We start from the raw sequence: 13,325 nt of genomic DNA on the forward strand, positions 1-13,325 counted from the left end.
AATAATTAGTGATTTAAGTTTAAAGGGAGATGCGTTTGTGCAGCTCTTTCAGAGAACTTGTGGGTGGCTCTTAAAAGAATCGTTATGTTTGGATTTGATCTCTCAGGATAGCGCACAGTTTGACTTGGAGCTGGTGTACTTGGTCACCACGTTTGTCCCTTCCGACACGGGCAGCAGCAGGCGCACGGCGGTCTGGATCTCCCGGGAGCTGCAGGTGCGGCGCTTGCTTTCATGGGCCAGGCGGGAAGCCTCACCCGCGATGCGCTCCAAAATATCGTTCACAACCGAGTTCATGATGCCCATGGCCTTGAAGAGATGCCAGTGTCAGGGCGAACATGCTTCATCACTTTGTAGCTGTAAATGGAGTAACTCTCGTTCCTCGACTTTCCGCGCTTCTTGCCGCTCTTCGGTGGCGTTTTAGTGACTATTTTCTTGGCGCCTTTCTTGCCAGTAACTAATAAGAACATAAGAACATAAGAATTAGGAACAAGAGTAGAACATCTATCCCCTCGAGCCTGCTACAACATTGAACACGATCATGGCTGATCTGGCCGTGGAATCAGCTCCACTTACCCACCCGCTCCCCGTAACCCTTAATTCCCTAATTGGTTAAAAATCTATCTCTCTGTGATTTGAATACATTCAATGAGCTAGCCTCAACTGCTTCCTTGGGCAGAGAATTCCACAGATTCACAACCCTCTGGGAGAAGAAATTCCTTCTCAACTCGGTTTTAAATTGGCTCCCCCGTATTTTGAGGCTGTGCGCCCTAGTTCTAGTCTCCCCGACCAGTGGAAACAACCTCTCTGCCTCTATCTTGTCTATCCCTTTCATTATTTTAAATGTTTCTATAAGATCACCCCTCATCCTTCTGAACTCCAACGAGTAAAACTGTTTCCCCCGGTGGTGGGAGCGTGCTCAGCGGCCGCCATATTGGTCAGGGCGGTCTCACGGCGCATGCACGGTCCTTTGTGCAGGGACAAAGGTTGGGCGGGGCTTCAGGATGTCTGTCAGTTTGATTGGTCAAATGTTTATGTCCAACTCAGTGGCGCCTGAAAGCGAGCCTTGTTGTTCTGATAGTTGTCTGCTGACCCTGCGCCAGCACGCCTCACCCTATTGGGTCAGACGAGCCCAAGCTAACCCTATTGGGCCAGACCAGGCTCACATTAATGGGCCAACACAGTCTCATCTCCTTGGGTCAGCCCGGGCTCACACTATTGGGTCAGAACGGGCTCACACTATTGGATCACCCAGGCACAACCTATTGAGCCAGGCCGGGTTCATCCTATTGGGTCACCCAGGCACATGCTTATGGGCCAGTTCGGGTTGACCCTATTGGGCCAGCACAAAAGGCCCAGTGATCAGCAGAGAAAATCAGCAGCTCATTTATTTTATTCTCACTTTGCGTACTTACCCAACCATGTTAGCTCGAAATGATGAATACCATCTGCCTTTGAATGTGGAAGGAGAAAAATTTTTCAGTTCTGTCTGTGGGAAAATATTTCAAACATCAATGTGACTGGAAAAGCAGCGACACACACATACCCTATCCGAGTGAGAATGTTCCAGATTACTGACTGTGGAAAGAGCTTCAACCAGCTACACAGCCTGAAAAATATCGGGCCATTCACAGTGGGGAGAAACTACATGTGTTCTGTGTGTGGACGAAACTTCAATTGATCGTCCAAACTGGAGAGAGACACAAGGACATCTGCTCCACGGAGAAATCATGGAAATGTGAAGACTGTGGGAAAGGGATTCAGTTCCCCGACTGATCTAGAAATCCATCACACTGGGGAGAGACCATTCACCTGCTCTGTGTGTGGCCAAGGTTTCACTCAGTCATCTGATCTGCTGAAACTCCAGCGAGTTCACACTGGGGAGGTGTGGGAAGGGATTTACTCAGTCATTTGAATTGCGAGTTCGCAAGTGACTGCAGCGGTTGGGTTCTACTGTCATTCCTGCTGTTAATCAGATCCTGACTGAATCGTGTTCATTCTGTGAGTCGGGATTTGTTTCTGCTGATCTTACCTACCCATAAAACTGGGCTGGAGTTTACTATTTTGATATTTCAAATAACACAGTGTGTCGATACTTGATGTCTCCATGATAAGAGGAGACAAATTTGTATCTTGTTATCGACTGCTTCATTTTGCGCCTTTACTCCTTTCTAACTGTAGATTGTTTCATTTCTCAGATCTTTGATTATTCTCAGGACAAGTCCCAGTTCCCCATACCGTGCAGAATGCCTTGATGTCCAGGGTAGGGAGAGCTAACAAACCCGGGATCACTAAACACAAAATCCAGTCTGTTAATCACTTACACATACTGGAATTTTCTTGTGTCCACAGCATCTCTCTCACCTTCAAAGTGTGAGTAGAGTATCACTCCTGCAAAGCTGGTTTCAATTTAAATTTGAATCCACACAGTAAATGTATGTTTTTAAATATCTACAATTAAACTGATCACATCAACTAATTGGCAAAGGTTTACAGTCAACTAGATGAACAAGTAAAAACATAATGGCCCAATAATACAGCTCTATATTCACAGGAGAAATCTGTTATCTCATCCTCGAATGTCAGTTGGTGAGATGAGAGACTGAATCTCTTTCCACACTCAGCTGGTAAATGACCTCTCCCTGACGCACATCTGCACTCAACGCACATCTGCATCCATTCCAACAGTCCCCACATTTAAATTGTTTAGTCAGCTGGGCACAAGAGTCTTAGAGGTTGACGAATGGTTGAAGTTCTATCCACGCACAGAACATGTGTCCTGTTTCTCAGCGCTCTGATTGGTGTTTTTCCACTGATGATAAGGTGATCCTGATGAATCTGGTGAATCTCTCAAATCTTGACGTGATGTTTCGTTTGAGTTACCAAGTTGCAGATCCTCCCATTCTAATACCCTGCAAATGTAGGTTACAAAAGTTGTTAACTTAAGTACAGGATATAAATTCAGAATAAACAAATCTAGATTCTATAGGACATTATGTCCCCTCCTGTCCCTCCAAATATGTAAAAGCCTTATTCTAGACACTCTCCCTCCATCCTTACGGTCTAAAATCAACTGCGAGTTACTTTCTGCAGGAAATGCTGAATCTGGCTGGGTGCAAATCTACATAAATTTGTTAACCTCTGGTGCTTCACCATCAGTCGACTCAGAGAGTGTCAGTAGGATTTCCACCGTGGTAGTCATCAGAGCCGAATCCAATCCTACATCCAAATGACATCCACAAACTTTCAAATTGATATCACTGGATCAGTATCAAGAGCAAGGGTAGTGGCTAATTTTTACTCATATTTAGCCCAGTGGTATTGAGGACAATTATAATCCATGAACTGCTGCCTTGGCTGAGATCAACTAACAGCACAGACCAAGGACCGAAGTTGGGAACTACCCAGTCAGTATTGCAGAGTGTTCTAAAATTTGGCGGGTTGAGGGAGGGTTGGAAAGAATATTTTGAAACACATTTTACTCGACCTTTGAACAAAACCTTCGTCACACTGCACAATTCTGAAATTTTTCCAATTTAAACAATGTGCCATTTTAGAGAGGCTCAAGTCACTCGAATAGACAGCTTTACAATCACAGGACAATACAGAAGGTAGCGAATGTTAATGGGAGCTCGGATCGTGAAGTCCGCCAACACTCTGAGATAACCTGGACTGATCCGTAAACATAAATAGGCATAGAAAAGAGAGTTCCTGTCCCTTTAAATAGCTGCCACATTCCCCCGGGCAGTGGGAGGAGCAACGGCGCGCAACCTCTTGAGATACTGACACAGCAAACGTCGCCGAATGGCTTCCCGCAGGTTCCTAAAGTCCTAAGAAATAAATTGCATCAGGTTAAGTAGAACAACTGAAAAGACTGCACAGAGTCGGTGCTATGTGCGTGTGTAAACAAAACACATCATTCTTAACTTTGCGAGAGATAAGCTATCAACCAGCATTTTATTTCCAATTATTTACAATGTAATTGCAGAGTGTTTAATTCAGTTGCCATTTATTGATGACCCATTGTCTTGTATGCTATTGTTTAGAAAGTGATGACAGAATGACCATTCCGTTACCAAGGTGACCATGTCTGTTCGCAGTATTCAGTCGGAAGGGGATGAAATCTTTGCTCTGGAATTTGGACGCTGTGGGAACATCGGCGCAAAATCACACGTTTTAATGTGAAATATGTTTGTATTCTCACATGTCGACTGGCTGTGAGAAATGGAACTTTGAGTAAGAAATGGCGGGGCTCGTCGGCGAACCTCTCACATATCAAATGTAATCATTCCTAAGCGAGAATCATACCCCTAGACCAACGAGCCGCCGACAGTAAGGCGTGCAGCTCTCAGATACTGACGGTAGTGAGAAAATATCTTAGGCCCATCGTGGCTTGTGCTGTCCCTCAGAGAACTATCTAATTCGTCCCCCTCTCCATTGTCCTACAAATATTATTCTTTTTACGAATATATTATTAATTTGAGACATGACATGAGCAAAGTACAGCATCCTTTCAAGTAAAAGGGGAATTTGGCGATGAGGTTAAATGTGAATGACAAAACGACAAGGAAGGTCAAAGCTGTAAGACAATGATGACGAGAATGGGATTCGCACCCATTGCACAAAGCCCATTAGCAGTACATCGCCGTAACCTCTCGGCCAAATCGTCCCTGCTTCACCACATCGTAAGCCATGCAATCTCCTGCTTTTTATATCCAAACAAAAATAATGTGCAAGAAAGTCCACTTCACAGCTTGCTCTGCCCTTGCATGCAGATCGACAAAGATAAAAACGTGTCATTAGATTCTTTCATCAAACAGTCTTCCTTTACTTCAGGCAAGTGACTGGAAGAGATGGTTGGTTTCTCGGCAGAATCACAACAAAGAAAGGAAAATTTCACACAGCGAGCTAAGATGACCGCAGCACAGCTCGACCCTGCAATCTTCTGATAACTTTGCGGTTATAATTGAAGTCATACACCTTATCCATTGGGTCACGCGTCCTCTGCCAACACCATCCATTGTGTTGTTGTGTATATTGCGAGCAAATTCGGGGCCACTGCATTATCAAGGAGTGGATTATGGAAAAGATGAGCATATCTCGAGTGAATGAACAGATGCACGGCGATCTGGGATTACACCGGCGCAGGCAAGCCCAAACAATACAGGATGACCCGGGTTTATGAGAAAATCCGTTTCATAGGGAAAGATTATGAATCGGAACTGCCAACCAGCCCGTTTAAATAGACACAGAATGATCGGGCACTGCAAGGAAATCGCTTTTACCCAGATGCAGAATGAAACATCACTGACAGCAGTTCGCTTTTAAAAGAATAAAGTGAGATTTCTATCATCCCTGAAAGCAATTGTGTATTGGGCCTCAGGACCACGCGGGGCAGAGATGGTTATTGAAGCCACAGGTGATAAACAAGCAGGAAGGAGGGAGGGACGTAAAACCAGCCCAGACTGAAATATATATATATTTATCATTTTAAGAAAATAAATGCATTTAAATTTCATCTAAAAAAAATTGAATTTGAGTTGTTGGAAATGAGGTGTGCAGTCAATCATTACCCAAACAAGGTAGGCCCATGGCGGAAGACAAGTCACGAGAGAAGATGTGGGCTGCAAAGGCGATCTTTTAAAGTCGCGTGTGTATTTCTGCTGGATCTGACAGCCGCTGCTTGTTCTGTGAAAGAGGTCAAATGTAATCGAGCCCGGTGCAGGCGGAACAGAAAAAGCATATTTATTTTGGAAGTTCAAAATTTGGGATTACATACCAAGGACTGGATTTCGGAAAAGATGAGCATATTTCGAGTGAATGAACAGATGCGCGGCGATCTGGGTGTGCACTGGCACAGGCAAGCCCAATGTAAATTGAAACACAACAGATTAACAATTCGGTCATTGCAGCTGAAATCATACTGCTTCTCAAACTATACAGGATGACCCGGGTTTATGAGAAAATCCGTTTCAAAGGGAAAGATTATGAACAGGAACTGACAACCAGCTCGTATAAACAGACACAGAATGATCCGGGACTGCAAGGACATCGCTTTTACCCAGTTGCAGAATGACACTTGAATGACAGCAGTTCTCTTTTAAAAGAATAAAGTGAGATTTCTATCATCCCTGAAGGCAATTGTGTATTGGGCCTCAGGACCACGCGGGGCAGAGACGGTCATTGAAGCCACAGGCAGGAAGGAGGGAGGAACGTAAAACCAGCCCAGATTGAAATATATATATATTTAACATTTTAAGAAAATAAATGCATTTAAATTTTATTTAAAAAAAATTGAATATGAGTAGTTTTAAATAAATAAATAATTGATTCATAATCTATATATTTTTTGATTGAAGGAAGGCTGTGTGACTGGAAGAATTTCATTGGAAATGAGGTGTGCAGTCAATCATTGCACAAACACAGTAAGCCCATGATGGAAGACAAGTCATTGGGAAGATGTGGGCGACAAAGGAGATCTTTTAAAGTCGTGTGTGTCTTTCTGCAGGATATGACAGCAGCTGCTTGTGCTGTGAAAGAGGTCAAATGTAATAGAGCCCGGTGCAGGCGGAACAGAAAAAGCATATTTCTTTTGGAAGTTCAAAATTTGGGATTACATATAAATATACACATATTTATAAATGTATAAACAAAGTCAGTCAGTCAGTCATGTCTTGTCTTGTCTTGTCTTGGTTTGATTTGATTTGAATTTGAAAATAAGGATGGAGGATGTCGTCATATCACAAAACCCACACGCAGGCCCTGGCTCAAATCGCTATATTTCTTACTTGTGTATTTTCCCTTCTTTCAGATGTGGAATAGCAAAATCCCACAGCAGATTCTTCTACCGTCAGACAGTCCACGAAGGTGTGTTCAATCGAATCAGTACGGTTTCAAGTTGCATGTAATGCATTTTTCTCACATGACAGTAAGATCGCACAGCACGTTTGCACAAACTCTGGCTTACACAACCACACAAGCAAATTAAAATTCCTGCACCCTCCAAAGGCTTTATTTGTAATTAGAAATTGGAAATGCGGGACAGACAGCACATCACGTTTAAACAGACACAGAATGATGCGGGTCTGATAGCACACCATTTTAAACAGACAGAGAATGATCTCGGACAGACAGCACATCCCTTTAAAGCGGACATGGAAATAGAATGAATAAAAACTAATAAATAAGTAAAACTCGACAGGTCGTACTGATTCTGTGGAGGAAGAATCCGTTTTCACGTTCTGTCGGATAATCATTCCGATATTTCAGGAAAAAGTTAAAGATTACAGATTATATTCAACAAAATAGCGCCTGGAACAATGTGCATCGAGAAAGGTCAAATGGGAACGTCTGTGATACAGTGGAACACAGGAGTGATTAAATAATAAATGGCACAATGGAAAAAGGCAAATTGGGTGGTAATCGGGCAATAACGTAACAAAGGATGGTCCAGAGGATGTATTCGTGGGAATAGCAAAACCATGATCAGGCAATATAGGGTGTCGCCGCCTTTTAATCAGACCAGGCAGCTTTGCCAGCCTGGATTGATTTCCTGTCCGCTTTGAATTCGGCAGCCAAGGGACTAATTCAAAAGGCAGCTTCTCACATCTTTTCAGCTCTCGAGAAACAGGACGCACTGATATTCAGGGCAGAGGTGGAGATTGACGCCGAATGTATGCTTATCCCAATTGAGGTGAGCTTATGAGTACCGACAGCAAGATATTCTGATCAAGTATTGGCCGGAACAAAACAAGGGTTTAGGTTATCCAAAGAGTCACAGAGCCGAGTACCTCTGAGATATTTTAACATTACTCAGTTTGGCGGGTTTCACTTTGCTCTTGGGTTTGGATGCGAAGCGAACATCGGCGCAAAATCACACGTTTTAACGTGAAATATGTCTGTTTTCTCACGTGTCGAGTGGCTGTGAGAAGCGGAACTTTGAGTAAAACATGGCGAGGCTCGTCCGGGGTTTGGCCCGAGAACGCTCGCAATTCAAATCTGATCATTCCTAAGCGTGATTCATAACCGTAGACCAACGAGCCGCCGACAGTGAAAAGCGCAGCTCTCAGATTCTGACGGTAGTGAGAAAAGATATTAGGCCCATCGTGCTTGTGCTGTCCCTCAGAAACATATCAAAATAGTCTCCCTCACCATTGTACTGCAACTGTGCTCCTTTTGACGAATATATAATTAATTTGCGACCTGATATGAGGAAAGTGCAGCATCCGTGTCAGTCAAAGGAGAATTTGGCGATGAGGTTAAATGTGAATGACAAAACGAGGTCAAAGCTGTAAGCCAACGATGACGAGATTCGAAACCATGCGTGCAGAGCACAATAGATTAGCAGTCCATCGCCTTAACCTATCGGCCACCTCGTCGCTTGTATAGCACCTTGTGCAGCGCATCGTCAGCCATTCAATCTCCTGCTTTTTGTATCCAAACAAAAATAATGTGCAAGAAAGTCCACTTCACAGCTTGTTCTGCCCGTGCATGCAAATCGACAATGATGAAAACGTGTCATGAGATTCTTTAAGCAAACACACTTCCTTTACTTCAGGTGAGCAATTGGAAGAGATGGTTGGTTTCTCGGCAAAATCACAACAAAAAAAGTAAAATTTCACGTAGCAAGCTAAGTTGACCGCGGCAGGACTCGAACCTGCAACCTTCTGATGACTTTGCGGTTAAAATGGAAGTCAGACGCCTTATCGATTAGGCCACGCGGCCGCTGCGAACACCATTCATTGTGTTATTGTGTATATTGCTAGCCGATTCGGGGCAACTGCAATATCAAGGACTGGATTAAGGAAATGATGAGCATATTTCGAGTGAATGAACAGATGCACGGCGATCTGTGTGCGCACCGGCGCAGGCAAGCCCAATGTAAATTGAAACACAACAGTTTAACAATTCGGTCATTGCAGCTGAAATCATACTCCTTCTCAAACTATACAGGATGACCCGGGTTTATGAGAAAATCCGTTTCAAAGGGAAAGATTATGAATCGGAACTGACAACCAGCTCGTATAAACAGACACAGAATGATCCGGGACTGCAAGGACATCGCTTTTACCCAGTTGCAGAATGACCCTTGAATGACAGCAGTTCTCTTTTAAAAGAATAAAGTGAGATTTCTATCATCCCTGAAGGCAATTGTGTATTGGGCCTCAGGACCACGCGGGGCAGAGACGGTTATTGAAGCCACAGGCAGGAAGGAGGGAGGGACGTAAAACCAGCCCAGATTGAAATATATATATATTTAACATTTTAAGAAAATAAATGCATTTAAATTTTATTTTAAAAAAATTGAATTTGAGTAGTTTTAAATAAATAAATAATTGATTCATTATCTATATATTTTTTGATTGAAGGAAGGCTGTGTGACTGGAAGAATTTCATTGGAAATGAGGTGTGCAGTCAATCATTGCACAAACACAATAAGCCCATGGTGGAAGACAAGCCATGGGGGAAGATGTGGGCGACAAAGGAGATCTTTTAAAGTCGCGTGTGTCTTTCTGCTGGATCAGACAGCTGCTTGTGCTGTGAAAGAGGTCAAATGTAATAGAGCCCGGTGCAGGCGGAACAGAAAAAGCATATTTATTTTGGAAGTTCAAAATTTGAGATTGCATATAAATATACACATATTTATAGATGTATAAACAAAGTCAGTCAGTCAGTCTTGTCTTGTCTTGTCTTGTCTTGGTTTGATTTGATTTCAATTTGAAAATGAGGATGGAGCATGTCGTCATATCACAAAACCCACACGCAGGCCCTGGCTCAAATCGCTATATTTCGTACTTGTGTATTTTCTCTTCTTTCAGATGTGGAATAGCAAAATCCCACAGCAGATTCTTCTACCGTCAGACAGTCCACGAAGGAGTGTTCAATCAAATCAGTACGGTTTCAAGTTGCATGTAATGCATTTTCATCACATGACAGTAAGATCGCACAGCATGTTTGCACAAACTCTGGCTTACACAAACACACAAACAAACTAAAATTCCTGCACCCTCCAAAGGCAGTATTTGAAATTAGAAATTGGAAATGCGGGACAGACAGCACATCACGTTTAAACAGACACAGAATGATACGGGTCTGATAGCACACCATTTTAAACAGACAGAGAATGATCTCGGACAGACAGCACATCCCTTTAAAGCGGACATGGAAATAGAGTGAATAAAAACAGATAAATATGTAAAACTCGACAGGTCGTACAGATTCTGTGGAGGAATAATCCGTTTTCACGTTCTGTCGGATAATCATTCCGATATTTTAGGAAAAAGTTAAAGATTACAGAGTATATTCAACAAAATAGCGCCTGGAACAATGCACATCGAGAAAGGTCAAATGGGAACGTCTGTGATACAGTGGAACACAGGAGTGATTAAATAATAAATGGCACAATGGAAAAAGGCAAATTGGGTGGTAATCGGGCAATAACATAACAAAGGATGGTCCAGAGGAGGTGTTCGTGAGAATAGCAGAACCATGACAGGCAATATCGGGAGTCAACGCCTTTTAATCAGACCAGGCAGCTTTGCCAGCCCGGATTGATTTCCTGTCCGCTTTGAATTCGGCAGCCAAGGGACTAATTCAAAAGGCAGCTTCTCACATTTTTTCAGCTCTCCAGAAACAGGACGCACTGATATTCAGGGCAGAGGTGGAGATTGACGCTGAATGTATGCTTATCCCAATTGAGGTGAGCTTATGCGTACAGACAGCAAGATATACTGATCAAGTATTGGCCGGAACCAAACAAGGGTTTAGATTATCCAACGAGTCACATAGCCGAGTACCTCAGAGATATTTTAACATTACTCAGTTTGGCGGGTTTCACTTTGCTCTGGGGTTTGGATGCTAAGCGAACATCGGCGCAAAATCACACGTTTTAACGTGAAATATGTCTGATTTCTCACATGTCGAGTGGCTGTGAGAAGCGGAACTTTGAGTAAAACATGGCGGGGCTCGACAGGATTTGGCCCGAGAACGATCGAAATTCAAATCTGATCATTCCTAAGCGTGATTCATACCCGTAGACCAACGAGCCGCCGACAGTGAAAAGCGCAGCTCTCAGATTCTGACGGTAGTGAGAAAAAATATTAGGCCCATCGTGCTTGTGCTGTCCCTCAGAAACATATCTAATTAGTCTCCCTCACCATTGTACTGCAAAAGTGCTCCTTTTGACGAATATATTATTAATTTGAGACCTGATATGAGGAAAGTGCAGCATCCGTGTCAGTCAAAGGAGAATTTGGCGATGAGGTTAAATGTGAATGACAAAACGAGGTCAAAGCTGTAAGCCAACGATGACGAGATTCGAAACCATGCGTGCAGAGCACAATAGATTAGCAGTTCATCGCCTTCAACTCTCGGCCACCTCGTCGCTTGTGCAGCACCTCTTCACTTGTGCAGCGCATCGTCAGCCATTCAATCTCCTGCTTTTTGTAACCAAACAAAAATAAAGTGCAAGAAAGTCCACTTCACAGCTTGCTCTCCCCGTTCATGCAAATCGACAATGATGAAAACGTGTCATGAGATTCTTTAAGCAAACAGACTTCCTTTACTTCAGGTGAGTTACTGGAAGAGATGGTTGGTTTCTCGACAAAATCACAACAAAAAATGTAAAATTTCACGTAGCAAGCTATGTTGACCACGGCAGGACATGAACCTGCAACCTTCTGATAACTTTGCGGAAAAAATGGAAGTCAGACGCCTTATCCATTAGGCCACGCGGCCGCTGCGAACACCATTCATTGTCTTATGGTGTATATTGCTAGCAGATTCTGGGCAACTGCAATATCAAGGACTGGATTAAGGAAAAGATGAGCTTATTTCGAGTGAATGAACAGATGCACTGCGATCTGGGTTGCGCACCGGCGCAGGCAAGCCCAATGTAAATTGAAACACAACAGTTTAACAATTCGGTCATTGCAGCTGAAATCATACTCCTTCTCAAACTGTACAGGATGACCCGGGTTTATGAGAAAATCATTTTCAAAGGGAAAGATTATGAACCGGAACTGACAACCAGCCCGTTTAAACAGACACAGAAAGATCCGGGACTGCAAGGACATCGCTTTTACCCAGTTGCAGAATGACCCTTGACTGACAGCAGTTCTCTTTTAAAAGAATAAAGTGAGATTTCTATCATCCCTGAAGGCAATTGTGTATTGGGCCTCAGGACCACGCAGGGCAGAGACGGTTATTGAAGCCACAGGCAGGAAGGAGGGAGGGACGTCAAACCAGCCCAGATTGAAATATATATATATATATATTTAACATTTTAAGAAATTAATGCATTTAAATTATATTTTAAAATAATTGAATTTGAGTAGTTTTAAATAAATAAATAATTGATTCATAATCTATATATTTTTTTATTGAAGGAAGGCTGTGTGACTGGAAGAATTTCATTGGAAATGAGGTGTGCAGTTAATCATTGCACAAACACAGTAAGCCCATGGTGGAAGACAAGCCACGAGGGAAGCTGTGGGCTACAAAGGAGATCTTTTAAAGTCGCGTGTGTCTTTCTGCTGGATCTGACAGCAGCGGCTTGTGCTGTGAAAGAGGTCAAATGTAATAGAGCCCGGTGCAGGCGGAAAAGAAAAAGCATATTTCTTTTGGAAGTTCAAAATTTGGGATCACATATAAATATACACATATTTATACATGTATAAACAAAGTCAGTCAGTCAGTCATGTCTTGTCTTGTCTTGCCTTGGTTTGATTTGATTTGGATTTGAAAATAAAGATGGAGGATGTCGTCATATCACACAGCCCACACGCAGGCCCTGGCTAAAATCGCTATATTTCTTACTTGTGTATTTTCCCTTCTTTCAGATGTGGAATTGCAAAAATCCACAGCAGATTCTTCTACCATCAGACAGTCCACGAAGGAGTGCTCAATCAAATCAGTAAGGTTTCAAGTTGCATGTAATGCATTTTTCTCACATGACAGTAAGCTCGCACAGCACGTTTGCACAAACTCTGGCTGACACAAACACACAAACAAACTAAAGTTCCTGCACCCTCCAAAGGCAGAATTTGAAATTAGAAATTGGAAATCCGGGACAGACAGCACATCACTTTTAAACAGACATCGCATGATGCGGGGTGATAGCTCACCATTTTAAACAGACAGAGAATGATCTCGGACAGACAGCACATCCCTTTAAAACGGACATGGAAATAGAATGAATAAAAACAGATAAATATGTAAAACTCGACAGGTCGTACAGATTCCGTGGAGGAAGAATCCGGTTTCACGTTCTGTCGGATAATCATTCCGATATTTTAGGAAAAAGTTAAAGATTACAGGTTTTTCAACAA

The 13,325-nt window shown here is 42.8% G+C and overlaps 1 non-coding gene across 1 annotated transcript; it reads right to left on the reverse strand.

Annotated features, from left to right (window-relative positions):
- Positions 1-8,632: 8,632 nt before the first annotated feature.
- trnag-ucc (transfer RNA glycine (anticodon UCC)) lies at positions 8,633-8,721 on the reverse strand. Its single transcript is given in 2 exon segments — positions 8,633-8,668; positions 8,685-8,721. It is a non-coding gene; the product is annotated as a tRNA-Gly (tRNA).
- Positions 8,722-13,325: the final 4,604 nt, after the last annotated feature.

The sequence above is a fragment of the Pristiophorus japonicus genome, unplaced genomic scaffold, assembly GCF_044704955.1.
Source record: "Pristiophorus japonicus isolate sPriJap1 unplaced genomic scaffold, sPriJap1.hap1 HAP1_SCAFFOLD_80, whole genome shotgun sequence".
In the NCBI taxonomy this organism is placed as follows: domain Eukaryota; kingdom Metazoa; phylum Chordata; class Chondrichthyes; family Pristiophoridae; genus Pristiophorus; species Pristiophorus japonicus.